This window comes from Aythya marila, assembly GCF_965140915.1.
Source record: "Aythya marila genome assembly, chromosome: 4".
Lineage (NCBI taxonomy): Eukaryota > Metazoa > Chordata > Aves > Anseriformes > Anatidae > Aythya > Aythya marila.
Genome location: NC_139045.1, coordinates 42,755,843 through 42,783,489, shown reverse-complemented (window position 1 = coordinate 42,783,489; position 27,647 = coordinate 42,755,843). Strand labels below are relative to the sequence as shown.

The 27,647-nt window shown below is 37.2% G+C and overlaps 1 long non-coding RNA gene across 1 annotated transcript in view; it reads left to right on the top strand.

The window, feature by feature from the left end:
- LOC309878168 overlaps positions 1–19,158 on the top strand; it is an 87,997-nt gene extending 68,839 nt beyond the window's left edge. The window contains exons 2-3 of the long non-coding RNA XR_014317497.1: positions 7,631–7,969; positions 18,963–19,158. This is a non-coding gene — a long non-coding RNA (uncharacterized lncRNA). The remainder of the gene's footprint in view (positions 1–7,630; positions 7,970–18,962) is intronic.
- The last annotated feature ends 8,489 nt before the right edge of the window (positions 19,159–27,647 follow it).

The window sequence follows — 27,647 nt, the reverse complement described above, 5'->3', positions numbered from 1 at the left end:
AGTACTCTACACCATGGTTCATCTGAACCTTTTTGTAACATTTCTTGTAGACTTTTCCCAGACAACCAGCTGGTGAGAAACGTATGTTGCATTAAAAAACCTTGCAAAGAATTTAACCACAAGCAAAGTTACAAAACGAAATCCACCTTAAGGGGAAATGAGAAACAAAAACAAAAATCCAAGCCTGGCTCATAATGTTGCTTTTCTGTATCACAAACTCATTATGAAGGTAGCTTTTACTTAACCTCTTAGTTCTCACATCACTCATGTTAATGGCCAAGTTTCTGATACCGGTGACATTTATCAACTGATCATCTGTGACTTCATGAGTCACTGTCTCTAGGCTCGACATAAACCACTCAGACTTTGTGGTAGGGTCACCTGGACTTTGTCACTACTTAACAATTGAAAAAGAACAGTATTTTCTTAAAACACAGGCCAGGCCCTGCAGTGATGTAAATGAGCACAAGAGAAGCAAAGTCAATAGAACACTGATGTTTCCTATAGCTCCAAGGCAGTTGAGCAAATGGTGAAGCTCTGTTTTCCCTCTGGTTTCTTTTCTTTGCTCATTTGTTCTTTTGGTCTCTTCAGTTTAATCAAACATACCTAGATTTATGCAGTAGTTATGATATGATAAGCAGCTGTCCATTTATTGCATCTGAATAGAAGGATGAACTGACCATATAATAGATGAAAACGGTTTTCAACTGTTTGTTTTCTGCTCTAATGTAGAAGTAATGACAAGGTTATTTGTTTTTCTGCCTTTATTTATTTATTTATTTTAAAAAGGCCTTCTGAATGCAGGGAACGAATATTTTGGTACTTTATTCAGAGTATAGGAGGGTAATGTAATAGTAGACTATAGGAAGGGTTCTATTTACTTCACTTTTTAATGCTGAATTGAATTTTAGGTTTGCAAATGTTACAACTCAGTGTATAAGTTTGGATTTTGGAAGAGGAAGAACTTTCGCCTAGTCCAATGGCTAATATTTTCCTATCTGTGATGAAAATGCTGTGGAAAAAGAGAAGTGAAAAGGCACCATCTCTTTAAAGACAATTCATGTCTTGCTTCTTGTGCACTTTAAATTGTTTATCAAAACTGGAAATTTCAAACTGCCATTGTCCCCTTTAAACAGATACGCTGCACTCCACTGTAGAGCTCTCAGACAGCCAGTAGGGCTCTGGGTGGCAGAGGGCCTGATTGCAACTTGGGGGCCAAAGTTTAACTATGAACCATAGCAATTGGCAAAATTTTGTTGTAATTCATCCCACGTCATGGTGGCTAGTTTGTAAATACATACTGACTTTTTTTTTTTTTTTTTTTTCTCGGATCACCTGGGGCTCCAAGCCCTAGAAGGTAAAAAAGGTTAAACCTCTGGAACCATTTGAAAATTGCAGTTCTCTAAGGGTTCTTCCAGACCCCTGAAGTAAAAGGTATTGATGGCATTCAGAAATTTATAGTATGTGAACTTTCATCTAATTGCCCAACATGTATCCCTTTAGTACGTGCAGACATTAAAATATTAGACTAGATCAGAAGAATCAGACCCCTGGCTCAATGCAGGGAGTTTCTCATTGCCAAAATACTGTCTGAAACTGCTACAGGGAACCTTGTACCAGTGCTAGTGTGCAACTACTGGCTAGTCAAAGGGCGTGCTTATCCATGTGACTCTGCTGCTGTAGTTCAGTCCTGTCCTGAAATATATGTCACAGGATCTTTAAAGGACCAATGACCAAGAAGTCACCAAACAATCCTTTCAAATTATTCTGTTGACCAAATTAATACTTAACTCTCCTCTAAAGATAAAAAAGGCCAAACTAATGTTGAATGCCATAATTAGCTCCATATGTTTTGAGGCATTAGTGTAGAGTGAAATGACCAGAAGTATACTAATAAATAAAGACCATATCCTGGTATTGATCTGCATGTGGTACTCACCGCTGAAATCAATAGGGAGCACTGAAAAAATCAATGACAGGATATGACTCTAAGATAAGCTAGTTTCAAATTATTCCGTCTCTTTCTTCTATGAGAAGACAGGTTATTTTGTGTTATCTAACTCCTCAAGCATCCTCAAGAAGTTTGGGAAATTGGTAAAAAACAAAAGAAAAGGAACTGATATATAAAGATTTGCATGAAAACAAAACAAAACAAAACAAAAACGTGTTTTGTAAGATACTGAGTAGTCATTGCTTTTTAGTGTCAACTCTATGAATAAAGAATTTAAATGGCTTCTTGTAATTGAGACTGAAAGATCCAGAATACCTTGGGGAAGAGAGTGATACAACAAAAGGAAACTGTTTATGTGCACTTCCTGCTAGCATTTTTGATAACCTTTCCCTGCATTATAACATGGTGTAAGCTCTATAGAAATGAGGCCTCCAGGCAATTGCTCTGCATGAGAATTCAGTCATGTGTTGAGAAAATGGGGCTAGAAAGCTCAAGGGGCAGCATACCTTATTTTCTGAGATATATTTTCACAAATGAACACAGTATAATGTATTATTTTTTTTCTCCAGTGGGTAGTAAAAAGGCCTGTTTTTGCAACACATGGATCGTGTTTCTTGGCTATATGTGCTTGTGTTAGGTCAGTGCTTTGTGGGATCTTCCAAAGACTTCAGACAGGGGCCTCATTGAAGTATGTTGCAGCTTCCTTTGGGCTCACAAAGTTGACTTCCTTCCTTCAGAAATCAAAGGTGTGCATATGGACACCTGGATGACTGTCTAATACAGCACCAAGATGCAGCTGAAACTTATACCGAGGGCTAAGTGCTCCAGTCCTGGCTCACTGACTTTGATGCCCCTGTGGGCTGAATCAACACATTGCTCTAAGATGGCTGCACAGGTGCTCCTCTCATGTTATGTTTTTTTTTTTTTTTTTTTTTTTTTTTTTCTTCTGTGAGGGAAATAATCAGGCAAATGTTTCTGGGAGTGAAAAAAAGATTTTTTGATGCCCTGAAGTTTTTATTTGGGCTTACCCTGATGAATGTTGTGAAATTCTAGTAATTTGTTAGGAGACATGCTCAATGTCAGCTAAAAAGAAGAGTTGCTATAATATGTAGAAAACTATAATTTTGAAGCTAAAAAAAAAAAAAAAAAGAATCGAATGCATTTAGCCAGAGAGTTTCCATCTACAGAATAATTCTCTTTACTTGCCTCTGCTTGTCTTCTGTCTTTTAAATTGCATTCACATTTAACGCACGTGAAATGTTTCACGTTGCCAGACATGGTATAAGCCTGCACTCAGAGCCTTGTGGACTTCTTGTTCCTAATGTTGGAAGATGTAATCTAGCCAAAATCCCCTCTAGATGGCTCTGATGCTTTCATTACATTACCAATCTTTGCTTAGATCCTTGTCTGACCCCTTTCCCTTATCTGTAGCTTTGTTCTCATTTAGAATTATAAGTTTGAAGGTTCCTATTTCTTTTTATCCATGGAGGAGATCTGTCTCAGTAATACAAGCTTTTGCATGCTGCCCCATTAGTGTCTCATCTTAATCCATGCCTTCAGGGTCCAAATCTAGGGAGGATGGAATAATTCAGTCTCCATACAGATCTTGGACTCTTGTCAACTGTGCCAACAAGTGTGCCAATTAAAATTGTGTTTTCTTGACATTGCAGACCAGCCTACTGCAGAGAATATAGATATATAAAATATATATAAAATGGATTTATAATTTAGGTTTCAGAAAAATAATGATTTTCCCTCCAAAATTTTCTGACTTGTATCATGTCATTGTTCATGATTTAGTCAGAACCTGGAATGCTACCTTCAGATTATGGAAGCTGGCAAAATTCATAACCTGGCAAAAGGGAAAATATTCACATAACTCTCGGCAAGAAACCAAATCAAACTATTCTTTTTAATTGCAGGTGAGTAATAGCACTCTTACATTTCATACAAATAACGTCAGCACTCTGCTGCTCTGTGATTGATGGGATGTTTTAAGTGGAGTGCTTTAATTCAGCACAGCTGGACGTCTCTTGTTGGATCCCCTCCTATGCTCAGAAAACTTTATTTTTAGATGTATTGGCAATAACTTTGCCCTGTTAAGGCAGAAAAATATCCCTTAGAGTGTAGATGTGGTATGGTCAACTCTTTGTTTTATCAGTGTCTCTGCTAATGAAAACTGGCAATTACTGTTTGGCTGTTTGTTTTTTTGTTTTGTTTTGTTTGTTTTTTTTTTAACCAGGCCATTTGGTCTTCAAGGTATTGTTCTAGTTTTGTACTGAATTGTAATGGTCTATCACATGAATTACTTCTCTGTAAAGTTAAGTGGTTCCTTGTAGTGGTTTCCAAAGGAGCTTTTCCTTTTCCAGGATCTCTGACTACCATTTTGTTGCTTGTTGGTGCCAGGATTAAGCATCTGGTTGCAGCTTTAGGAGAATGTCCCATGCTCCTTTAACCCACATGTCCCACACTCCTTTAACCCACGCGCATGGCAAGCGGCAGAGAAGGGACAATAGGAAACTGCTGATAGGGAAAACGTTTAGGTTGTGCAGATGCTTCAGTGCCTAGTTTAAGTCCAGTGTAGATTTGAAGGGGATTAGGCAGCAGTTGTTTATGGTCCTTCACAGCACCAGAGTGCTTTGCCCAGCCAATGAAGTGTGCTTAGGGAATGATGACTGCTGGGTGTTTGGAGAAAGGAGGAAGACATTAAATTATTTCTATTAAGCTTCCAAAACTTCCACTGTTTAGTAAATGGCAGGGTTCTTCAAGGATTGGACTCTTACCACTCCGCAGACTATGGAGTTCATTTAAACTAGGCACATATCTACTTAATACATTAAGTTCCCCAGCATCAGACTCACAAGGACTTATTTACAGTCTCTGACTAGAATCAACATGAGCTTTCAGAGCCCTGGAGTACATAATAACAGGAAAATCGTGTTTCTAGTTAAACATATCCCCAGGGAAAGCCTGGTAAATGTCCAGGGTAGTGATTAGGAAAGGTTAACTTATGATGTGACAAGGAAAGTAGTACAACTAAGATAACACTAATAAATGACACCAGTGCTGAAAAATGATAAATTATTCTGATACGTTCTGTTAAAAAATAAATAAATAAACTGAGCAGTTTTTAGAGGAATATTCTGAATCTATCTGTGGCTATGTGCAGTTACCTACTATACAAGCATATCAATTTGGATGTCTGCATGTGGAAAATGTATTACCAAAGGAATTATTTAATGTGTAAGGAGTTGTCCAGTGTTCTCTATGCAGGAAAGGACATTATACTAACTTCCAATTAGGGCAACTATCATGAGTGGGGAGACACAATGTCTTTTGCATTGGAGGAAAATTCCAGTGACAGAAAACTTTTCTGAATGACTGAAAGCAAGTTTGCAAGGGAGAGACAGTTTACTCTTTGCTCTGGTTCATTTTATGCTTCATACATTGTAATCCTTCGATTATGGAGTTAGGAAAATGAATCATGGGGAATTACTACCAAAACAAGCAAACCCCCAAATCTCCAATATTAAAAAAAACCCTTCTTTTTTAAGGAAGAATTTTATTGTTGTTGATTATTTTTTCCTGTGTATAGATTTTACACCATAATCTCCTTTCCTTCTGCTTTAGTTATACCCATTACTATCACTGTGTTTCTGGCAAATATATACTTTTAGATTTTATTCCTTGTTGCACTGCAAGTGATTCTTGTACAGGCTTTCAGTTGTGCTTGCCCTCTACTACTGAAATCTGAAATACAGATTTCATTGGAAGAGTTCACTATGAAAGAAATTAGGCAGCGTTGTAAAGTTTGGGATCTAAATCATTTTGTCTTGCTCAGTATTTGAATAATCACTCATTATTTGGGACTTGCTGTTACTCTGATGGACTCAGTGTTTCTATTCAAAGCCAAAGACTCCTATGGCATCCAGTTCAGTAGTTATTTTAGCTGCTGTTTATTTGGGTGTCTGTGTATTATGCTCCAGTGCACTGTGTAGACATACTCAAGACATATTTTTTAGGGGAGTAGATGGAGTCTTTAGCACAATAAATCAGAGACTCATTACTGATGCATTGAGTTCCCGTAGGTATCTGTTAAAAAAAAACAAAAAAAAAAAAGTGTTTCCTTAAGTCTGTTCTTGAAGTCTGAAGCAGTAGGTTCATTACAGTTTTACTTAATTTAAGAAAGACTCTCTCCATTTCAACAGGAAGATAAGGCTTCCTGACCAAAAAAAAAAAAAAAAAAAGTGTTTTGAATTATATATAATGTGTATTCTATGGCACTTAAAGAGAAACTTTCTCAAAATACTGACTAGAATGCTCTTTCCCTACCTCCCCCAAAATGGATAAACTAAATTTGCCTAGTTGATGGTGTTATAAATCATACATCTACTATGCAGTCATGCCAAAATGTTAGAACTTGAGTGTTTACATCCAGAATGAGCTAATGTTCAGCAAGGTCTAGTATATGTGCTTTACACCATGATGTATGAGATGTCTCACTAAAGTAAGAAGCTGATCACGGTGTATGTCTCTGACTCCTTTCCACATTCAGGCACTTAGTAGTGAGGGTCTAATTTTGGAAGTCAGTGAGGTTTGTAAACCTCTATATCTCTGAGCATCACACTAATTCTTCAGGGCTTTTGCAGGCATAACAAAATTTGTATCAGAAATAAGCTAGCTGCAGACAGAGTTGCAGGTTGAGAAGGTCTCTTTTATATTAACCTAGGTATGTACTTAGGATTGCTTGCTTTCTTCTGCAGTTTCTTAGTGCTACTCTTATTCTTGTAGCATGACGGTAAGAATTTCAGTACCTTTACCATGTTAATGGTGTTCTCAGTATTGCTATGTGAATTATAAATAGACACCTATGGCAGCTGCCAGCCTCTGTTAGGACCACAGTCTTTCAAAAGGCAATGCATCCAGCCCCTGCAGGAAAGTGACTGGGCATAGGACATCCTATGTTGGAGGAATGGACCCTACGTAGACCCCAAGTCCCACCTGACGTACAAGGGGCACATGTGGTGCTAGACTGGGCTGTAGGAAAGCAGGGCTTTCCCTTTCAAAATTTTTCCAAAACAGCTTTCAAGATATCCTCTCATTCCCAAGGTGGTGCCGTTCCTATCTTTCTTCAGCTGTGGTTGCCAGACAGGGAAGCAATTCAAAACAAATTGATGCCTGGTCTGGGCTGGTGGTCTAAAATTCAGCAAGAAAAATAACACCATAAGATTTGCTGTTCAAAAAGTCAGCTAAAAAATGAATATATTTGCCACTGAGACCAAATAATACCTGATATTTATTTCAGCTCTGTTTAAAGGCTGCATGAAAAGCCTTCATTTACATAAAGATGCCAAGCTGAGAAGAAAAGGTTAATTCTAGATACGTTTCTCAGGAAAACTGGTACCTTTTCACTTTTATTCTGTAATGAGAAAATTGCAAAACTGGAGCACAACACAGAAACATTGTGTCAAAGCTAAGGCCAGTTGCTGTAATTCTCTAGCTTTTCCTTTAGTTACAGATGTTTGTAATAATACCAAAACTCTTTTTCTCAAATGGCTGCAGCCACAGCTATGACTCTCTGAGCAGTGAATTACAACTAGAATGCTATGTGTTTCAACCAGTTAAAAACACTAAAATTACTTTCTTCCCTCTTGCTCTTCCATCCTTTCTTCTTTGCAGATGGCAGAGGACAATATGCTGGGTCTGCAATAACATTGACTCAAAATTCCTTGCTAATTGTGAAATAACTTCCTAAAGATTGCAAGCAAAAGGAAGTCAGAGAACAAAGCAATGTCAAGTATGCACATGTCACAACACAATGTGCTGATTCCAAGCCTTTGGAAACATGCTGAAAGACATGTCTTGGAAAAAAAAAAAAAAAGCCACCAAAAAACAGGGAAATGCTTCCACACAGACTTTCAGCATGAAAACAACAGCTGAATGCGCCTGTTCCCACCAGGAAAAAATACCCTGAAATAACAAAAGGTGGTGGAAAGCTAGAAATGAAATCATCAGATGGTGAGTATGTTTTTTTGTCTGTTACTAAAACTTACATAGACTGTACTTCCACTACATTGTAAATCAAGGGATCAATCTGGAGTAGCGTTTGACAGCAAGGTGCCAAGAAGACCAAGAAAAATGTAATGTATAAACAGGTCTCTTTTACAATGAAAGACTAGTAGAACAAAACAGGAGGAAAGCAAACAAAGGGCAACACTTTCAGATAGCGTATCTGAAGGAATGCAAACTCTGTGCATTCCTGATCACTCCTGTAGGTACTGAAGGTATAAAAGACACACTCTTGAGGAGAATGGCATACACAGTGTTTCTTTGTGAAAGAGTCCACATACATTCCCTTCACAACCACAGGTAAACCTTTGTATCATTGGTATACTCCAAAGATGTGTTTTCAGTTAGGTCTACACTGTTGGCTTGCTGAGTCCAATTTTCTGTCATCTTAAGAGCTAAGGGTTAAATAAATTCTGTGGGCAAATTATAGGATCCCAGAAAAGATTATATGTACAACATAAATGAAACACTGCATGCATCTGACTTAATATGTTGCAAAATACCACCTCAAGAAACAGGAATATCATATGTAAATGCAAATGAAGGAATGTTTAGTAATGAATAATGATATGACTAGTCATTTTTCTTTTAAAGCCGACAGAACAAAATAAACTTATTCCTAGTTTGTTCAGGCAGAAACAAATACTGAGATGAAAAGCAAGTTGTCTAACATCATATATCAGCTCTGGAATAAGTACTTCAGCTTCAGCTTCTCAAGTGACTTTATAAAACTGTTGCTCTTTGTTAACTGCTAGACCCCAAAGAGCACTCATGACAAGTGCACCTGAAAGGCTTGTTTTGCATTCGTTGCTACTAGTTGTGCTCCTATAGATGCATGCCATAAAATGACCTCAGGGTTTGTTAGTGTTTTCTGTAGTAGGCTTGATATGCATGACAAGGAAACCCAACCTTACTTTAAGCAAAAGTTATTCAGATATGTTTAACCAAAATTTTCTTGAGATATGTTAAAATCTGGCATAAATGTTTCTGCTGAATATATAAAAAGTGCTCCTATGATTATAAAAGCTGAACATGGAATAAGATGAGGAAATATTTGTTTACCCTGGCTGCAAACCGTGGAATGGCTCTTAAACATATTTGTCTGTTCCATATTCCTTGTCAGTGCACTTTCTGGGATTCAGGTTATTCCGGCTGACTCAAATTTAGACTCCAACTCTATGAAGCACCATTTAAATTTGGTGCTCAGCCATCTTTCGTAGATTTTAATGCAATTAATGGATTTTTCCTTCCCCTCTTGAGCTAAATTGAGAATATCCGACTAAGTCTTGCTATGCAAATGATGTTCATGGAAAATGTGACTCCTTTCAAACCAACACTGATTTTTTTTTTTTTTTGTATTATTATTATTGTTATTTTTAGAGTAAACAAGAACCTGACCAAAACCTGAGCCTTCTATTTTTTAATCTCACTGTTTGACATGTAAGTTTGTAATTTACTTCTCTGAACTGTAGCCTGTTATGCATGCAGGACTTTATGCATATATTGTGTCTCCATAGGCAATGAAATTTGCATCAGTTGCTGGTCCCAGCCAAGCATGATGCATGTGTAGACAGTGATGCAGTGGAGGACTGGTGTCTGCACTCGGGGTGTACAACTAATGCCCAAGTGTACAACTTCACCCTACCAACACAAGGCAAACAGTTTTGCACCAGTGGTGAACTTGAGAAGATGCCAGAAAATGCAAGTATAGGTGTTAGGCAAATTGGCACTAAAAAGAAACCTTCTGCGACAGTAGATCGCTAATGCAGATGCCCTTTGAGACTGAGACTATGCCTGACTGCAGTACAGTCAAACGAGGGAGTGAGATATTCCTTTACACTGTGCATGGCCACATAACATTTGGGAACTGGCAGGGGCAGGCAGGTAATTAGGCATGTGAAGCTGTCAGGCAGTCAAGGGAAAGAGAGAGGGGGAATGAACCTTTAAAATAGCTTTTGGTTTGCACTTGTGTTGGGCCTGCCAGAGGTTTGGAAATAATGCAGAGGAAGAACCTGTTGTCATGTGTACAATACTCTAGCAAATTGCTTTTCGAGAGCCAATGGAGTAGTGATAATTCTTCTCAGACACCTGCATAAATTAATTGGAAGCTAATGTTAGTTTAAAAAAAAAAAAAAAGAAAAAAAGAAAAAAAAAAAAAAGAGAGGAAATAAAAATTTGAATCCAAGCCATCTTATACTGTCCAAAAACACTGAATAGATTATAGCAGGTGGCCTGACCACCTGTGCTTGTCTACTTCCATTCCAAATAATCTCCTTATCGAATGCAGGGAGGAGCAGACACCCGGGAGGGTCTCACAGGAAGAGCAGAGGCTGAAAAACAGAGTGACTAGCCAGAGAGATAGGAACCTGCAGTGCAGGGAATATATAACTTGGGGAAAGCATTACAGACAAATCCTTGTCTCATTTACAACTTGTATATCTGCAGGGATTTTTCTGGCTTCAGGGGCAGCCCTTTGCATTTATGTCATGTTGGTAATGGATGGGAGGTAAGAGGTCCTGCAATTCAAATGTATAAGCTACCATTTTCTAATGGCTTGCAGAAAGAAAAGGCCAGTCAAACAAGGCTTTTATAATAGCACCTATTTTCTTTATCCGGCCTAGATTGCTACAGGAAATGCTTTAATTTAATAGAGGAGTAAGTGGATGCATTGCACGATTTCCAAATGGCACACTAACAACATAATGGTTCCTACCCTCTGCATTGCAAGAAGTGTGGTTTGTTTCGTAGTGGGCTTCAGCTACAATATCTTTTTATGACTGTCACTTTGAGTAAAAGAAAACAAAGTGCTGGCTAAGAAAAAAATAACAATAAACCCTGTTTCTGTCATGTATCTGAATATTCCCCTTCACTCATTCTTTTCTGTGCGTGAAATTTCTTAGGTAAATATGTCTAGAAGGGAAAAGGTACCTCAAAGGAGCCTGCTGCTGCCAGCATATATCCTTGCATTCAAGTGAGATCTTTTGAAGTGAAAACATGCTCAAAGTTGAGGACTTCTTTGTCAAGCTGCCTGCTGGGTATGTCACACACCCCAGAGCTGATAGATCTACCTTTTCACAAGCTGTTCCTTAGCAGAGTGAAGTTCTTGTTCCTCAAATGGCAGCCAGTGCTTCTTTCTCATTAGGTCTGTTCAGCACAGTGCAGCATTGCACTGCTACAACTAAATGGATTCTTGTGTGGGAGCCAGCTCAGTACTAGTTTGCACCCAGAACTGGCCTCTAAGTTCTTTATAAATTTCTCATCTCAGCCCAGAGGCTTCTAGAGCTTCCTGTCTGCTTTAAGCTGTACAGAATACTTAGCGATAACTTCTTCTGAGATCTGCTATACAGTCCTCATTGCCGTTCTTCCATCTGGTCCTCATTGACAGGATATTTTTCTGTCCTGTAATGATCAGTTTGGTAACAGCCCTGATGCTGGATTTGCTGTTCTGCAAAGTCCAGCTGTTAGTCCTAAACTTGTCTTAATTCCTTTTCCATTTTGCGACACAAGAGGATATAGACAGATGTGAAGCCTATTGAAACCAATTGGAAAGGTTCACTGGCCCTCTGGGTAAGGGTGAGAGACCCCAAGATCTTTTTTTTCCATTGTGATAATTATACATTAAAAAGAACATCCAGAATAGTTTCTACAACTTTTATAGTTTTTTTTGTTTGTTTGTTTGTTTGTTTTTGTTTTTGTTTTTGTTTTTCCCCTCAGTGGAGAATACCTTCATTTTGGACTTAACGTTGTATTCTCAACGTAAAGTATTGTTGATCTTGATAGATATTTGGCTGGTTCATTTTGAATGACAGTCCTGAGATTCTTGAGTCATTCTGAATTAAAAGAATAGTGCTACTATTTTCTTTCATGAATCAGAAGTCTTTCATTTCCTGCATGATGTGGTCAAGACAACAGTGTCCTAATTGTACCTATACTGTTTGCCACGGTGTTTTAGAGCACACAATGTTTTGGAGTACCAAGGTGTCTTGGAGTTACTTTTGTTATGGAAATATTTCCCAATCCAAACCCTCCCCTGTCTCCCCCCATCCCCTTCATTTTTAAAAGTATTTAAGATCTGTGTTTATTATCTATAAATATTTATTCCTGGTTAAAAATTGCTTGGCATTTAAGAGCTAGAGAAAGAAGCATTTTATTTTTTTTGTTCCTATGACTGTCAGAATATACAGAGTTTGTGCTAAATTTTCAACCAAAAATGCCACATATGCAAAATAAGGATTAAGGTTCTAGAAGGATAGAATTCTATTCTATTTCTGTTATTCTGAAGGGTGATGACTTTATACATTCATATACTTGTACAGTGTGGCCAACTCTATGGTAACTTTTCATTCATCAATTTGGCACTTTTACAGGCTCAGCTAGCATTGCACTAACATGCTTTTTTAATATTTAATTTCCTTGACTGAATCCATAAAACAAAGAAGAGAAAGATTAAAATAACAAGAAGTACATTGACCTAAATTCAGTTCGAAGTTTATTCTGGCTTCCGCTGTGTACTTTTAGCAGAGGAGCAAGAAGGTTGTTGGTGAATGAAGCAGCAGAAATGTTTGTGCTCTCCTCGCTTGTGAAAGAGTCATGTCAGAACAGGACAGGCCTAGAAGGATTTGCTGTGAAGAAGTGGCAGCAGTGCTGGTGCCAGCTTCTTTAGACCTTCTTCTTCCTGGAAATGTGTTATAATATTGATCAAGAAGCAGTAATCTGTAAGGTTCCTGACAAAATGAATCTTCCTAAGAAACTCTGAGCAGGCATTCAAAATTGAGTAGGATGGAACAATTGCTATTGAATTTAGTTTGAGGACTTTATTACTGGAGTAATTAACACAAGAAGAAGAATGTGTGTGGTACAATTCAGATCATGGCTTCAGGAGTATTTGTTTCAGTGTTGTCATGTCCATATTGGGTTCAGCACTGGCCAGGAAACATAGGATGAAGAACCAACTTATATTAAGTTTCTGTTGACCCTACTCCAAGGCCATAGCAGTTCCTATTTTAGGAAGAGCATCCTTTTCCAGATGAGTCTTCATCATCCTTCAATTCAGGTCGCTAGAAAGCAGTTCTGTCATAGAAACAGCTAGGGAATCACACTAGAATTAGTTTTTACCTATATATAAAAACCATCCAAAGATGTCACCTGCCAGAAATTCTGTGCTAATGTTGCAAAGACCAGAACTTAAATGTTAGGAAATGTCATATTTATAGCTGCCAGCAGAACCTTAATTTAGCCCCTTTCTATGTTAGGATATAGTCTTTAATTGCATAATCACATACTATTTTTTCCAAAGGACCTCTGCCTCACTCAGGGCACAGGACCTACAAGAGGGCTGAGTAGAGGTTATGCAGGCACACATAAATCTGTCACTTCCTAATTTGGCTGTGCTTGACTTTGCAACCTAAATAATTTTGCTTTCAGTTAGATGCATTTGATTTTTTTTTTTCCTTACACCATGCTATAGGACTATTCTGTAAAAGGTCTTCTTTGGTGGGACTTTGGACATCAGCTTGCAGACTCCTAAAGGAGACATAGTTAAGAAATGGATAATCCAGTAAACACAGCCTCCATGCATTTTAAACATGCCTAGACTAACACTTCATTTGCTCTCAGTTTGGAGTGTCACATGGTGTTTCAAGTGCTAAAAGATTTACTATGGTTTATGGCTCAAATATTTCTAACTCAATTTGTCATTTAGCACCAAACTCCCCTGTCCTGCAGCACACTCTAAGGCTAAAGGGCATTGAAGCATTCTCCTGCTTAACTGCCCATGGATTGGAATAGCTTTTGTGACCTTTCTATTGCTCTTGGGATCTTTTATGAAATTAATTATTAAAATGCTAGGCCTCAGGTCTATCTGTGATGTAATGCTTGAGGTTTTCAGAGCAAAACCAGATTCCTTCAGTCACAATAGTTTTCATACATTAAACAGTTTCTACTTGAAAAGAGAGGTCCTTCAGTGCAATTTTACTTTTTAAATCAACCTTATTACCATTTTGCCCTTCTACAACACACTATTAACTGAGTGCATTTCCATTAAATTTCAAAGTATGTCTTAGTCTTTATGACTGGATGTTACTTTTAAAACTCTCAAGTTCTGGCAGGTATGACCTCGGGTGCAAACATAACTTTATTTGTGAAGAAAAAGCTATTTAGCTGTGAAGCTTTGATTATGGTTCCATAATTAAAGCATTTGGACATTACTACAGTGAATGGGCTGAAAATACAAGTGCATGTCAAATTACGAACAGGAAACAGAAACACAGATAATAAGAATAAAGTTTGGGGGATAGACTGTCACATCCAATTCTGGTAGCCTTGCAAAGGCAGAACGTCTTTCCCAGTCAATGCAAGTCCACCTTCAGACTGTTAAGTGAGGAGAATGTTACCGCTGTAGAAGAACTGGAAAGGAGAACAAGAAAGTTTAATGGAGGATTTTGGAAAATACCTGCCCCTGTTTTGTACTGTATGTTAAACCACGAGAGGCTGGATATCTGTCTATACTTACCAGTTACCAGAAAGAGTCCTTAAGGCCAGGAGGTTTGTGTTTAATCAGTGGCCAGATAAATAGGTATGTCATTTGTAAAAAGAATATGCTACAGGACTGCATATGAGTCTATCAGAACCATAAGTACTGCGTGGCAAATGCATTTAGAGGCAGGTCTGAAATTGATCGTGCAAGCAGAGATCTGTTACAATTAAGGTTTTCATAGCCTCAGTGAATGCTGATTTTGAGTGGAGATTCAGCTGTGAAACACTGAAAACTTTCAGTATAGATAAGTCTGGGGCACAAGCTAGATGAGCAATCTGAGGCAGCACTGATAGAATCCTCCATTTTTCTCTTTCCAATTTCTCTCTGTCTGGGTTTACTAGATTACACAACAAATATGAACTAATATTCTAGTCTGCAGAGAGTTCTCGTCCTCATGTTTGGAGGACCCAGGGATTTCATAACAGTTTTATGAGATGAGTTTAGAGCTGCTTTTTGGAAAAGTGTTTTTAAATGGAGGATGTGTTTTATCTCTCTTTAGAACATATTTTCTTGATTAGACTGGCAAGGATTCATATTTTTGGAATAATTTAAGCAGTGTGGATGCAGGGCCCAAATTGTGTTGACCTTAAATAGAATCCTGGTGAAGAGAATGTTGAAATAATGAAGAAAAGTTCAGTTTTGTGTTGAAGAACAGGGTCAGTGAGAAATATTTCAGCTGTTATACTATCCTGATTTAGAAAGCAAATGAAAGGCTTCTGTGCATCATATTGACGTGATGTGACTGAATGAATGCAGATGCATCATGATCTGAAGTCTGCTAAATTTGTGTTCAGAGGGGTGTGAATATATAAGAGAGCCTGTTCCTTGGAGAAGCCAACCACTAGTTCTGGAAAGATCCCAGCAAATCACAGGGAAGTTATGCAACTAATCTTTATTGCTAGGATGTAGTGCAAAATAAGATGACATCGGTTTATTCAGTTTATGGGCATGACAGATGTTAGAGGTTATCACCAGTGTCAGGTCAGGCACAGGGCCCAGGACCTGCCCGAAGGACTCAGCCAAAAGTGTTCTGGGCATACAATTTGTGGTCTGTTGTGGGAGTTGTTTTTTATACTTCAATGATTTTTTGAGTTTTCTGTTAGGCTACACCTTATGCAGTAGACATAAAAGAGAAGAACGTGATCAAAGCCAGACCTAACAAAGAAGAATGATTACAGTATCTGTCGATATCTAACACTTTATGCTACTACAGGATTGGGGATAATATCAGGAAAACTGAGTTCTCATGGAAAGCAGAATTTCAAATTTGTTTTTCTGTTAACTCAGTTGGGCAAAGAGTGGCAGGTGACGCCTAACCAGTTGCCTGTTTTCATTCCTTTTCTGAAATGTCCATTCATTCTCTCTGTTCACTGCATGGGAGCTTACAGTTTCAGCCTTGTGTACATGCCCAAGAGAGTGGCCCCTGAAAGATTAGTTATTATTTCCCTGAATTGGTAGCCTTCTGAGAGCTTAAATGGATCTAGCCCTTAGTGTATGAAGTCTTGAAAGAGTAAAAATGCTAGTCACTCAAATAGTTGCATATATAGGTGGCCAACACTTGCAGTTACTATCAATCAGAGCCTAAGCAACAAACCTTCCAGCCCATGCGGGTTTAAAGGGAAAATGCTGTGGGTAGATCTGCAACATACAGTTCTACCTGAGGTCAGCTAGGCATACTCAGTGTAGGTGGTATTTCTATGTGGTCCAGATAATGAAACCCAGCAACTGTATAGCTGGATCAGCATGTGGCTGTGCATGGGGTAGTTAGCCTCACTCAGCAGAAGCATTTGGTGTGAAAAGTCTGTAGCATGACTGTTTTTTGTTTTTATTTTTAGTTGGAAGGAAAATGAAAGGCAGTGTGTTGCCCATGTGATTTTTGTTATTCAAAATTATTTCTAGTGTTTGAAAAATTGTTTGTCTAGTGTTTAGATAGTGTTGGCTGTCCACTTCCATGTGTTATCTAGAAGGACTTAGCACAAATAATGTTTCATTTTTTCAAGCTTCTCTGCTGCTTGAAATAAAAGTGGAGTTAGGGAAATGCTGAGATTTTTGAAGGAGGTCTGAAAACAATGGAGTCTTCCTGGAAAAAAAGAAATCAATGGAATTTGTTCAGTTACTTTAGAAACTCAGCCTCCACCTTCAGAGTTTTCTCAACAGGCTGTGTTTTCCCCAACCACTAGCAAAACAAACCTAAAGGCTTTCCCAAGGGAAATCTGTTTAAGCCTGTTGCAATGTCTGTGAGGAGTATGGGTGCTGGTGGAGAGTGATACAGGGAGGAACTGTGCTGTCAACAACAGGAAGTTGGTGAAAAATGAGCGGTGCCCCTGGGGAGGTGAATGCAGAGCAGATGGCTCTAATTGTGAGTCACACTGTGACAACTGACAAGAGAAATTCTGCACTCTTGACACTTTAAAGATACCAAAAATACCAGAGAGCACATTCCACAGCTTCTTGAAGACTTCCATATCGAGGGAGTAGGGAAGGGAGAGCTCCAACTCCTCCTGTTTCCATCACTAAACAGCCCATAAAATTTGCTGTTGATAAGCTTCCAAGCAGCCAAACATTCTAATACTTAGATAAGTCACTAATGTTAATAAAAACACTGAAGAAATAAGAAGGAAGAGGTGCAAAGGGGATTCATGCACAAGACAGCACCAGTTGCTTTAGATACTGATCCTTTCAATTAAGGGTGGTTCTGGATAAGAAAGGGGAAAGTAACATCCTTGTTTATAAGCACTGATAGATTTTGAAATCTCTTTTTTTTTTTTTTTTTTCTTTCATCTGGAATGACTGCAAGCATTTTCTTGATTTATTTCAATTGTTGCCCGGATACAGGGTTGCAGATTTATATTGTGCTTCTTTAGTGGAGTTACAAGAAGTCAGGACCAGAAACCATTCATACTTGCTTGCCAATTTTTTATTTTGGGATGACTGCCTAGCTTGGATAGGTCTGCAGATGTCAACAGAGCTACCCCAGAAATAAGTTGTGTTTGCTGTGTTTGCTCTATTTGCTCGCTTAGTGCCACTGCTTTCATACCAACACTATGATAGTCAGTCTGTCTCTTGAGCATATTCTGGTTGTTTCATGTGCAACCTAATAACACGAGGCAGCTCTTTTACTTGAACTCTGTGACCATTAATATCAGGCTGAGGCATTATTGTTATTCTGCTTGTACTATGCAAAGAAATTCCCTGGATATTTGAGGAGGGGAGGAAATTTCATAGTGTTAGAAATGTTTTTGGGAGCATCTCGTTCTGACTGGATTGAGATATCTGATATTTTGGCACTCTGCTGCTTTTCAAATAGTTGTTATTTGAAAGTTACTAACAATGGAAGAGTGCATCTAATCCCTTGGGAATGAAGCTAAAATGCACAACTTTTCCTCCTGCAGATGTTAAGCTGCTGTTCAAGGGCGTAAAACAATTCAGTGTTGTTTCTTGAATAAGTGCTTGTGCACTGAGGTGATGGGTAAGTTTAGGCAGGTCATACAGTTCAGGAGCTCTAAGTTCAGTCCAATATTTCTGCATGGGACCTATCCTTACAATTTTCTTTTACTGTTACTTTGCTTCATGTTATATCAATAAGATAGACTGCAAATTTTTCTGTGAGGAAATTCTGCTATATAGAAATATCTAGGATGAACTAAGTTACATAGGAATCCAGCAGTATACTCTTTGTGTGGTGTTCTACTTGGCTTGGCTAAGTTGGTCCATTAAGTGACTCTGTAAATTGCAGTACCCATAGCACTTTGCACTGATTCATTTGGAAATCCCACTAAGTAACTTTCTCCTCAATACTGTTATGTTACACTCCTAAGGTTGGGTACTTCTGTCCATTTCTTTTGTGTCACCAGCACAGCTTGAGGTGAGAATAATATTACTCATTGGGCATTTCAGAACAAGAATTTCCCTTTGTAAGTGCAGTCCCAGATGGACATTTGACTTACTTGCTAGCAGTTATTTTATATAAGGTTGGCTGTTTGTGCATCTGTTAAGATTTTTTAATCTATGTGAAAACCCCCCAGTGTATCACTATTTGTAACAAAATGATGAAAATACTGCTGTTGCCATACCTTAGAATTTATTGCAGGTTGGATAATACACATGTACAATAGGCTATATTTTCTAAAAGCATGAACTAAGTCACTAAGAGCTGCACAGATGCACACATCCTCCAAGTTTCCTAAGATACGCAAAGCCAAATGCATCATTCAATGGTATTGCCATTGCCAGAGAAGCCTCCTGTAACATAAAGCCAATGAGCAGGACTTAGGGAGTCACCTACTTTCATGTTTGGTGTGAATGTCAAGGTTTGTCTGTTATGCTATTATTTTTTTTCCTGCCGATCATAATGGAGGGAGAGAGAAACAAGTAACACGTGATCTTTGGTTCTTTAATCCTTGGCAGAGATTTGAGACCACAACTCTTCTGTCCTCCGAAGCACTTTCACTTGGAGAAGTTGCATGATGCAGTGGAATTTTTCTTCTTTATGTCTGTCTTGGCTAAAGCAAGACAGACGAGCTTGAAAAGGCTCGCCCTCCTCAAGGAACGCTATCTGATTCGTAAGCATTCCTAGAGGTTAAGGCTGGTGACTATCAAGAAAGCAAATACTTCACGCAAGGGTAAGTCTTCTAATTGTGTTTGTGTTGAATAGCTGCCAGATCCCCATGTCAGGATGTCTGCAGTCACGGCTCTGATCTCACCATTCCTTCCTAGGCTGTTGCACAATTGTGTTGCATGTTTGTGGTAGGAGAGAAAGCTGGAGAGCTGGGCTATGAAACCATCTCAGGGAAGGAAGCCATGTTTTATTTTAGTTGCTTGGTTTGGATATCAGCCTGTAGAAGATTGAATAACATTAAAAAAACATAGTGCGACCCATTCATGGAAACCCAACCTGGTCTGCTACACAGATATGTGAAATATGAGGTTTCAAACTCAGGGTGGAAAAGGAAATGTCAATGAAAATGTGTTCACTGGTATAGAAGAAATCCTAGTATACACGTGTGATAACTCATTACTTGTACAGAAAATTTCATCTGTAGTTTCAGGATCTGATGGGCTTGTGCTTGTAGTTGAAATTAGGCAGTATTTGGAAAACAAGTTGTGAATCTGCCCCTCTGATGGATTACTGCAAACATCTTTTGTAGCAGACAATTGAGACAAAACAGTGAAAGAAAACAGGTTATTTGTAAAAAAAAGGAAAGAGATGCAGTGATATTGCAGGCCATGAGCTTAGCTATGGAGAGAGAAGGAAAGAATATTTATAACTCCTTCCAGCCAGAGTATGAGAGCTTTTGGGACTCAGCACATTGAAGACTGCTTTAGTTACAGAAACGTCTAATTTTTGAGAGAAGACAGAAGTTGTCTTAGCCACAGAAACACTGATTAGAAGTAATATTTTGATTACTCTCAATACCATAAATCTTTCTTAGATGGTCAAGCTGTGCATTATTGCTGTTTGGTTACAGAAAACTGAATTTCACAGTAGTTTAATTTTACTGCTGAAAAAAAATAGTAAGAGGCTGGGTTAATCTATGGCCATCATGTTGTCTCACATAATAAAAAATGGTGAGCTGGTAGTGGTGATCCACGAGGATGTCAGTTCCACTTCCTAAACCATGAAGTAGAGAATTATCCAGAGCAATAAAGAATTTGTACAAATAATACTGGGGAAATCAGAAGTTAATCTGAATATCAGCTCACTCAATCTAATCAGTATAAATAGCTCCCTGCCAACTGCTTCATTACCTGAAACAGGGGTCAACTGATAAATATCAGTCAGTCCTCTCATTAAAATATCTCTCCCCCCCCCCCCCCCAAAAAAAAAAACCAACACAAAAAACACACACCTTCATCTCAGAATCTCAAATTCCATCATTCTTGATAAGCACTACGATGTTCCTTATCTCTCGTTTGCAGTTCATATCCTGAGCTACATAGATTTAGTGTTAGAGATAAGGATATGAAAAAGTAAAGTGATATTAACATTCATGTCACAACCTGTTAGCCTCTCTGGCTGCTACGCCTTGTGTTGTAAATAGAGGCGGTCAGTGAGTCTGCTCAGGAGCTTAGGATCTGACCACACGACATTTAACAACATTAGACCAGCTGAGCACATTCAGGGAAAACAATACGAGCCATCTCAATGGAGAAACAGATGATGCAAAAAATAAAAATAATAATAAAAAAAATAAAAATAAGCAGGGAGGACAGGACAAGAAAGAAAGAGCAGAAGTGTGGAGGACCACTGTACCTCTGTTAGCTTCTTCTGGAGCAGGCAGATAAAATCTGCTAGGTGAAGACAGAAGAATGGAAAGCAAGCCATAAAGCCAGGCTGTTGAAAGTTGTCACCCAAATGATATCACTGTACAAATTATATTTTGATATTTATATTTTGCTCACCACTGATAAATACTTGTCAAAATTTTAACCAAGACAATTTTCTGTCCTTTTTTTTTTTTTTTTTTTTTTTTTTTTTTGTATGGGTGACATTTTGATATCCTAAAACATAGGTAACAACAAGCAGTGGTGGCATTAAAATAACACTCACAGTAAGAAATGGTTCCTTGAAACAATATTGTGGTGTTTGAGTCAAGTGCTTACCTTCACAGATCTGTGTGGCATTTTTCTAAATTTTTGGGAAGGCACAGAAGTTGACCTTTGTGCTTTTCTTGGGAACTGAGAGAAAGAAGGATTGAGTCACCTGCACTACGATGCAGAATTCTTCTTTACAAGTTAGAGGTTTTGCAGAAAATAAATAAATAAATAAATGAGATTTATTTTCCTTTCTACAGACTTTTTTTCTTTGTGTGTTTTAGATTTACAGTAAACTAACCAAAACTAATTGAAGGGAAAATAGAACACAAACAATGTAATATCCTCAAAAATTCTTTTAAAGGTCACTGACACAACTATATTTATTTTTAATATATTTTTAATTTTATTTGTGTAATAAATAATCAGAGATTATTTCTTCAAACCAACCAAGGTTTCCTTAGCTTGTTTTCTTGACTTCACATTTAGAAAAAAACATTGTGAACTTTAATTACTTGGGAAAAATGCTGCCTTTCCTCAAATCATTATTCACTATCACTTTACCTGCAAAGAAGAAAACAGCATGCTTTTTTGAGTGATCCCCAAGTAACTTAAATTTAACTAATTTCTGTGATTGAGGATAGAGGTCTTCTGGTAAACAGCTGCCAGTTGCAGTACATATTTTTTTCTCTCTCTATATATATAGAAATAGTATATATATTAAAATAATATATATATATTAAAATAGTATATATGTTAAAAGTCTACTTCTAAATCAGATGCAATTCAAAATGATTTCGGTGAAATGTTGTCCTTTTAATAAATTACATTGTCAAAGAAAAAAAACCACATAACATCAATTAATTTAGATCATTGTTTGTGGAAAACAGATTTACTGTTTCATTTTGTGTTTCTCTGTAAGTTATCATTTTTTTAATTTTTTTTTTTCCTTTTCTTTCCAAACACACACAACCTTTCTCTCTCCTTCCACAACTTATTTTGAATTTCAAAGTGGGAAATAATGGGATGAGGATTTTCTGATGATTTTTTTTTCAGTTGAAATGCCTAGACAGTAATGAAATAAAATATTCTATGCATTCTTAAAAAGCCAAACACCTGTTATTGAAAGGGAAATAATGGCCAAGAAAAAGAAAGAAAAGAAAAAAAGAACAGGTGCAGTTAATGGGCTGGACTAAAGTATCATGGGAGATTTTCAAAACCACAGATGAATTTAGCTATACCTTTTCTGAGGAATATAAATGAACGTTGCTTACTTTTTTTTTTTTTTTTTTTTTTTTTTTTAAATTTTAAAATTCTCCTTCTGAACATGGCTTCCAGGGGAAAGACCACTTGAAATAATTTTAGACTTTTAAGAAAAACATGTTGCCACTACCTAATATGACAAGGATAAATGCCAGTCATACAATAATTTTCCACAGACAAACAGTATAACAGAAAATGTTAACAAGCATTGTCAGTTAGAAGAAAGAATATCCTTGCCTTGCACCTCTTCTTTTTATTTCATTACTTTTATTTCAAAACTGTCTTGGAGTGGTGATCAAGGTCTGGGCATTTGTCCCAGGCAGGCAGGCAATATTACTTTTTTTTTTCTCTTTTAGCCTAGCAAAACCTTTACTCCTACCTACACTCCCTGTAGCATTTGTTTTTCTAAAGCTGTACCAGAGAACGATAAGTTTATAAAGAACTAGACTGCATCTTAGTATATGAAATCGTTATATTATTAACTAAAAAGTCTTTTGGTTCCCTGTACCCCTACTCCAATTATACACATGCATTCATTCATACCTTTCAATTCTGTTAAAAGCAAGTTTCAAAGAAGTTTTGCAACTATATAAAAAATAACCTTCTAGCTTATTAATGGACAACTCTTGCTCATCTGAAGGCCTAATTCACACATTGTGCTGATTAAAACACACAGCAAATTAATTTAGTGAGATGGTGCGCATATGTTATTCTAAAACCTTCATTCTTGTCGAAAAATATTTTGTAAGGTCTACCATTTGAAAAGATGGTGAAAACTGTGTAGTGAAGTGATCTTGGCTTATTCTAATAGCCATTGTAAGGGAGCTTTTTTATCATGTTTTCTACCCTTATTATACCATCATCTCCCTTTATATTCAGTATCGGAAACTGTTTTGTGAAAGAGCCCATGTAGTCAAAAATGCAAACTGCTTTTCTTGGACTGTTTTGTTATTACTTTTATTTTCCATGAAATACCTCTCATGTATTCTTCCTGCACAATAATGCACTGCATGTAAATTCAGAGCAATAACCGTGTTATTTCTTTTGTTCCAGTGACTCACTTTTGTTAGGAACAAACTCTGTGGTGTTAGTCCTTACCCCTGAGATAATATCATACATTGCATTCCAGCATGTAATGTATTTTAATTTGAAATTATGGAAAATAAAGTGATCAAAAATAACCTATAGGTGATACATACAAAATCATCTTCAGGCCTGGATTAATATGTCTGTCTTTCTTCAGATCAGGGTGGGCTTTTTTTTTTTTTTTCTTTCTTTTTTTTTTTTTTTTTTTTTTTAAAGACAGTTCTTAACGCTTGAACAAATCCCTTTTTCTTCCCCTCGGTAATGTGGTTAACTGTCTGGAATGTGAGCCACTGGAAATTCTTCCCTACAGAAGAATCCCCATTAAGCTTTCAAACACAGTTACTTCATCCCCACAGCTGCATGGATAGAAGACTTTCTAGTGCCTAAATACTTACTGTATATGTCATCCTTAAATTTATTTTTTTTTTATTTTTTATTTTTTTCCCAGCCAGAGCTTTAGGAGCAGGTGCTAGCCTTTTGCTTCCTTTCTGCTTCCTCTGTGGGGAATGGGCTGGAAAGAGCCAACTAATTAGAAAATTCTACAGGGAAATTAATTCTGCAAACAGCTGAGGAATGGCATTTCAGTATAATGCTCACTTTGTGTGTCAGCAGGGCCCTGGCTGGCTTGACAAGTGGCAGTTCTCCCAGATGTTACACGTGTTGTGATGAGACCAGAACTGCATCGCACGTTAGCCCATTTACTCAAAGATGTGATGCTCTGGAAGAGTAAATGCACTAAAACTAGCATTCAGGACATACTATGTTGCTGTACAACAACATGGCAACAACATGGTAGTTTTACATGGGCTTGAAATGAAGCAATGAACCTGTTTTTAGTGACTTTAGTTCCAAATGTCTTTACTTTCATGTAGGGCTAAGGCACAGAGGAGGGCAGTGAAAAGAGATGTAATAAACTGCTTAGTGTGAAAGGGCTAGATTCTCAAAGTTAGGCTTGCATTGTGTACACTTCTACTGTATGTGCAGATCTGTAACATGTCTGAGCAAAACACTTATTGTTGGCTTGTTACGTGCACGTGAGAGTAGTCAGATCTGCATACACAAGCTTTCTTTTTCAGAGACACTGGTGACTTAAAACTGCAAAGACCATCCATTCTGAAGGAGCCTGTTGTCAGATGCTTTAGGAAATGCACTGTCTTGGAGAAGATGACAACAGTCTACTCTTTTTTTCAGTGATCTTACCAGCACTAGTTTCATCATCTTAATGCTTTTTACTTATGGACTAAAACCCCATTTAGCCACTTACCCTATCTTAAGTGATGTGCTGGGTTCTTAGCTCTCTTCTCACGGAAGCCACAGCCCCTGGCAACCATCAAGCCAAGAACAACGTAAGAAATGCAGTCCTCCTCCCAGATGTGTTCCTTATCTGTCCCTTCCAAAACCCCCATTTTTTTCCTCAAGCTATTTTTAACATGAGGTAACCCTCATCTGCAGGCTTCTCATGTTCGCCATTCTCAGATAGACTTGGCATCTCTTGTCTCTGTCCTGCCAGGAGATGGCCTTGGGCTTTGCTCTAGTATTTAGATATGTAGAAGTATTCCCTAGACTCCTGATGTCTGGGAATTTACCCAGGACTTAACACAGAAAAAGAGACTTGTGAGTGCCCATTGAGTAATATAGAACTTTTCCTATCTTTTTGGTCCAAACATGATGTTGAAATTCACAGTGTTATATTTATCTCCGTGTGTGGCAGTGGGTTCATTTTTTTTAGATCTATTATTTTTACTCTTGTGCTATTGAGCTCTTTGTTGTACTCTATATCTCTGTCATGAGTATCTAAATCCTTTCCATTCCTGTTTCTCCTATAAACTAAGAATATAACAGCTAATATGCTCATGTACAAGTCCCATGGAGATACGTTAATTTTCTGTAGCTGAAGACTTTTTCAGTGTTTCTTTTTTCTTGTGTTCTACTGTATCATGATCCTCCACCCCTTCTTGTTCCCCTTCCCCTTCCCTTTTCCTTTCCTCTTCCTGTTCCCTTTCCCTCCATTTTAATTGTCCTGTACTTCCTGAGTGTGGTAATACTCTATATTTTGTCTTAGTCAAAAATCTATTTGCTCTTGATTTTTTTATCAGTCTGTTCTCTCCAGCAAAATTACAGTACATTGCACAGCACTGGATTCAAAAACTGTGTTTAATAGTGAACAATCTATATCCTATTGTCAATCCAATTTTATCATGCATAAGGTATTTGAGAATTACTTAGATATGTCTTATTTTTAATCAAAACAAAACAAACAACGATTTTTGCTATACTCATGCTGAAGTTTAATCACTTTCCAACACTAAACACTAAGCTAACTAAAGGGCTTTGACTTAATAAAGTCATTTTCATGGAAGAAGTTTACTCCGGTATCTGCTAATAATAGCATTCCATCTTTTTCCTTTAAGATAAATCAAGCCCATTTCTATACCTACTAAATTTACTTCATGTGATAGCAATTATAGGTTTCCTAATGAGATGTAATTTCCTATTAAACCATTGAAATTAAATCACTACTGAGTGTTAACACCTTTCCTTTTTCTAGTTAATAATTAAAAAGAAAAAAAGCACAACACTATTTCCATGTTTTGGTTAATTTCTGTGGTTTCATGTGATAATAAATTGAAAGGATTAAAGGGTGGCAATCTCCAAAAGAGGTGCATGGACTGTAAAATGTAAGCAACTTGATAATTCTAAGACCTCTTTGAGCTAGAGAGGTCCTTATGTTCACAGATGGAAGATTTATTTTGCAATTACATTTTCAGAATTAATTGACTTTTTAATTTTGAAGTCCTAAATGCATCACTACTTGGCAGTTTTCCAAAGTGCATTGTAATATATCTGATGCATGCATTATGGAAATTTGTCAAGTGGTCCATGTTTAAAATGAAGGCCTGTTTGCATTTAAAGGAAGAATACAATTGCATTATTAAGTATTATTATCACATATTCGTCTTGAAGAATTGCAACTTTTATTGTTGATTGCTTAGTAATTACAGGAATACTGCCAGATGAAATTTTTAAAGTCAAATGAGAAACAAAATGGAAAAGGTGTGATATTTATTGCAGCTAAATGTCTTCTTAGATTGCCTTTTAATGTTACCTGTATAAAAGCTCTAAGTGATTTAATTTTCTACTTAGTGCCATTCAGATGTTCAAAACACTGACCCAATTGTCATGGAAATTTTTATATATTCTTTTCAAGTTATCATAATGGATTAAACCTAAAAAAAGCTATATTATGGAGATTCACTTGAATAATTTGCATTAATTGGATTTTTGTATATATTTTTTTCCAAAGTTCAGCAAGAGTCAACATTACCTGTGCGTGCTTATTAGCCAAAAAATGTAAATAAAGGAGAAAGCTGCAGCTGCCTGTATAAGTTGGTGAATAATTGCATGTTTGCACTATTAGCTTAATTTTATACCTGATTAATCTTTATGAGTTCTCCTATGTGGTGTGGCAGAGCTAGAGCAGCATGAATAAGAATGTTTTCATGTAAGGGTCATCATAAAGACCAGGAGAGTTCAGTCAGGAAGGAAGACACATTCTGTTGTGGTGACATAAGGATGACAGGGAGGTCAGGTACATCGGACAGTGAATTCAAAACCAACTCCCAGTTAATCAAAATACTTCCTTATGTTCTAAATACAGTGTTTGTTTCCTTTGCAATAGACTGAAATGCTTTGTTTTGTCTTCGTGTGTTCAAGAACACTGAGGCTTTGTTTTCAAAAGATCTACCCTTTAAAAAATGTAAATCTGTTTCAAAATGCTAATGCTGGTTTAAAAATTCAAATTTTTATTTATTTACCTATTTTCACCTGAAAGGAAAGTAGTTCACTTTCTCCAGTTTTGGGAACAATGCTGCTCACAAAACTTGATTTGAGTTTCTAAAAGGGTTTAGGATGTCCCAGACTCACTCCACTTTTCAATTCACTTTCTAGTCATCAAGAAATATCTTTCACCTCTATGTGTAATGTTTTGTTCTGAAAGATTTTTATTTTTATTTTGTGGGGGTGGGGAGTTAATATGTTTGTCACACGTATTGCATGAGTTAAACAAAACCATTTTGATTTATGACTTGTCTTGTTTGGATGAGTTTATGAATAGCAATGCTATATATGATTTTAATTAAATTATTTCTTTCCTCCCAAGGATGTCACTATCCAAAACAAACTGAGAATTTTGTTTAGAAAATTTGCACA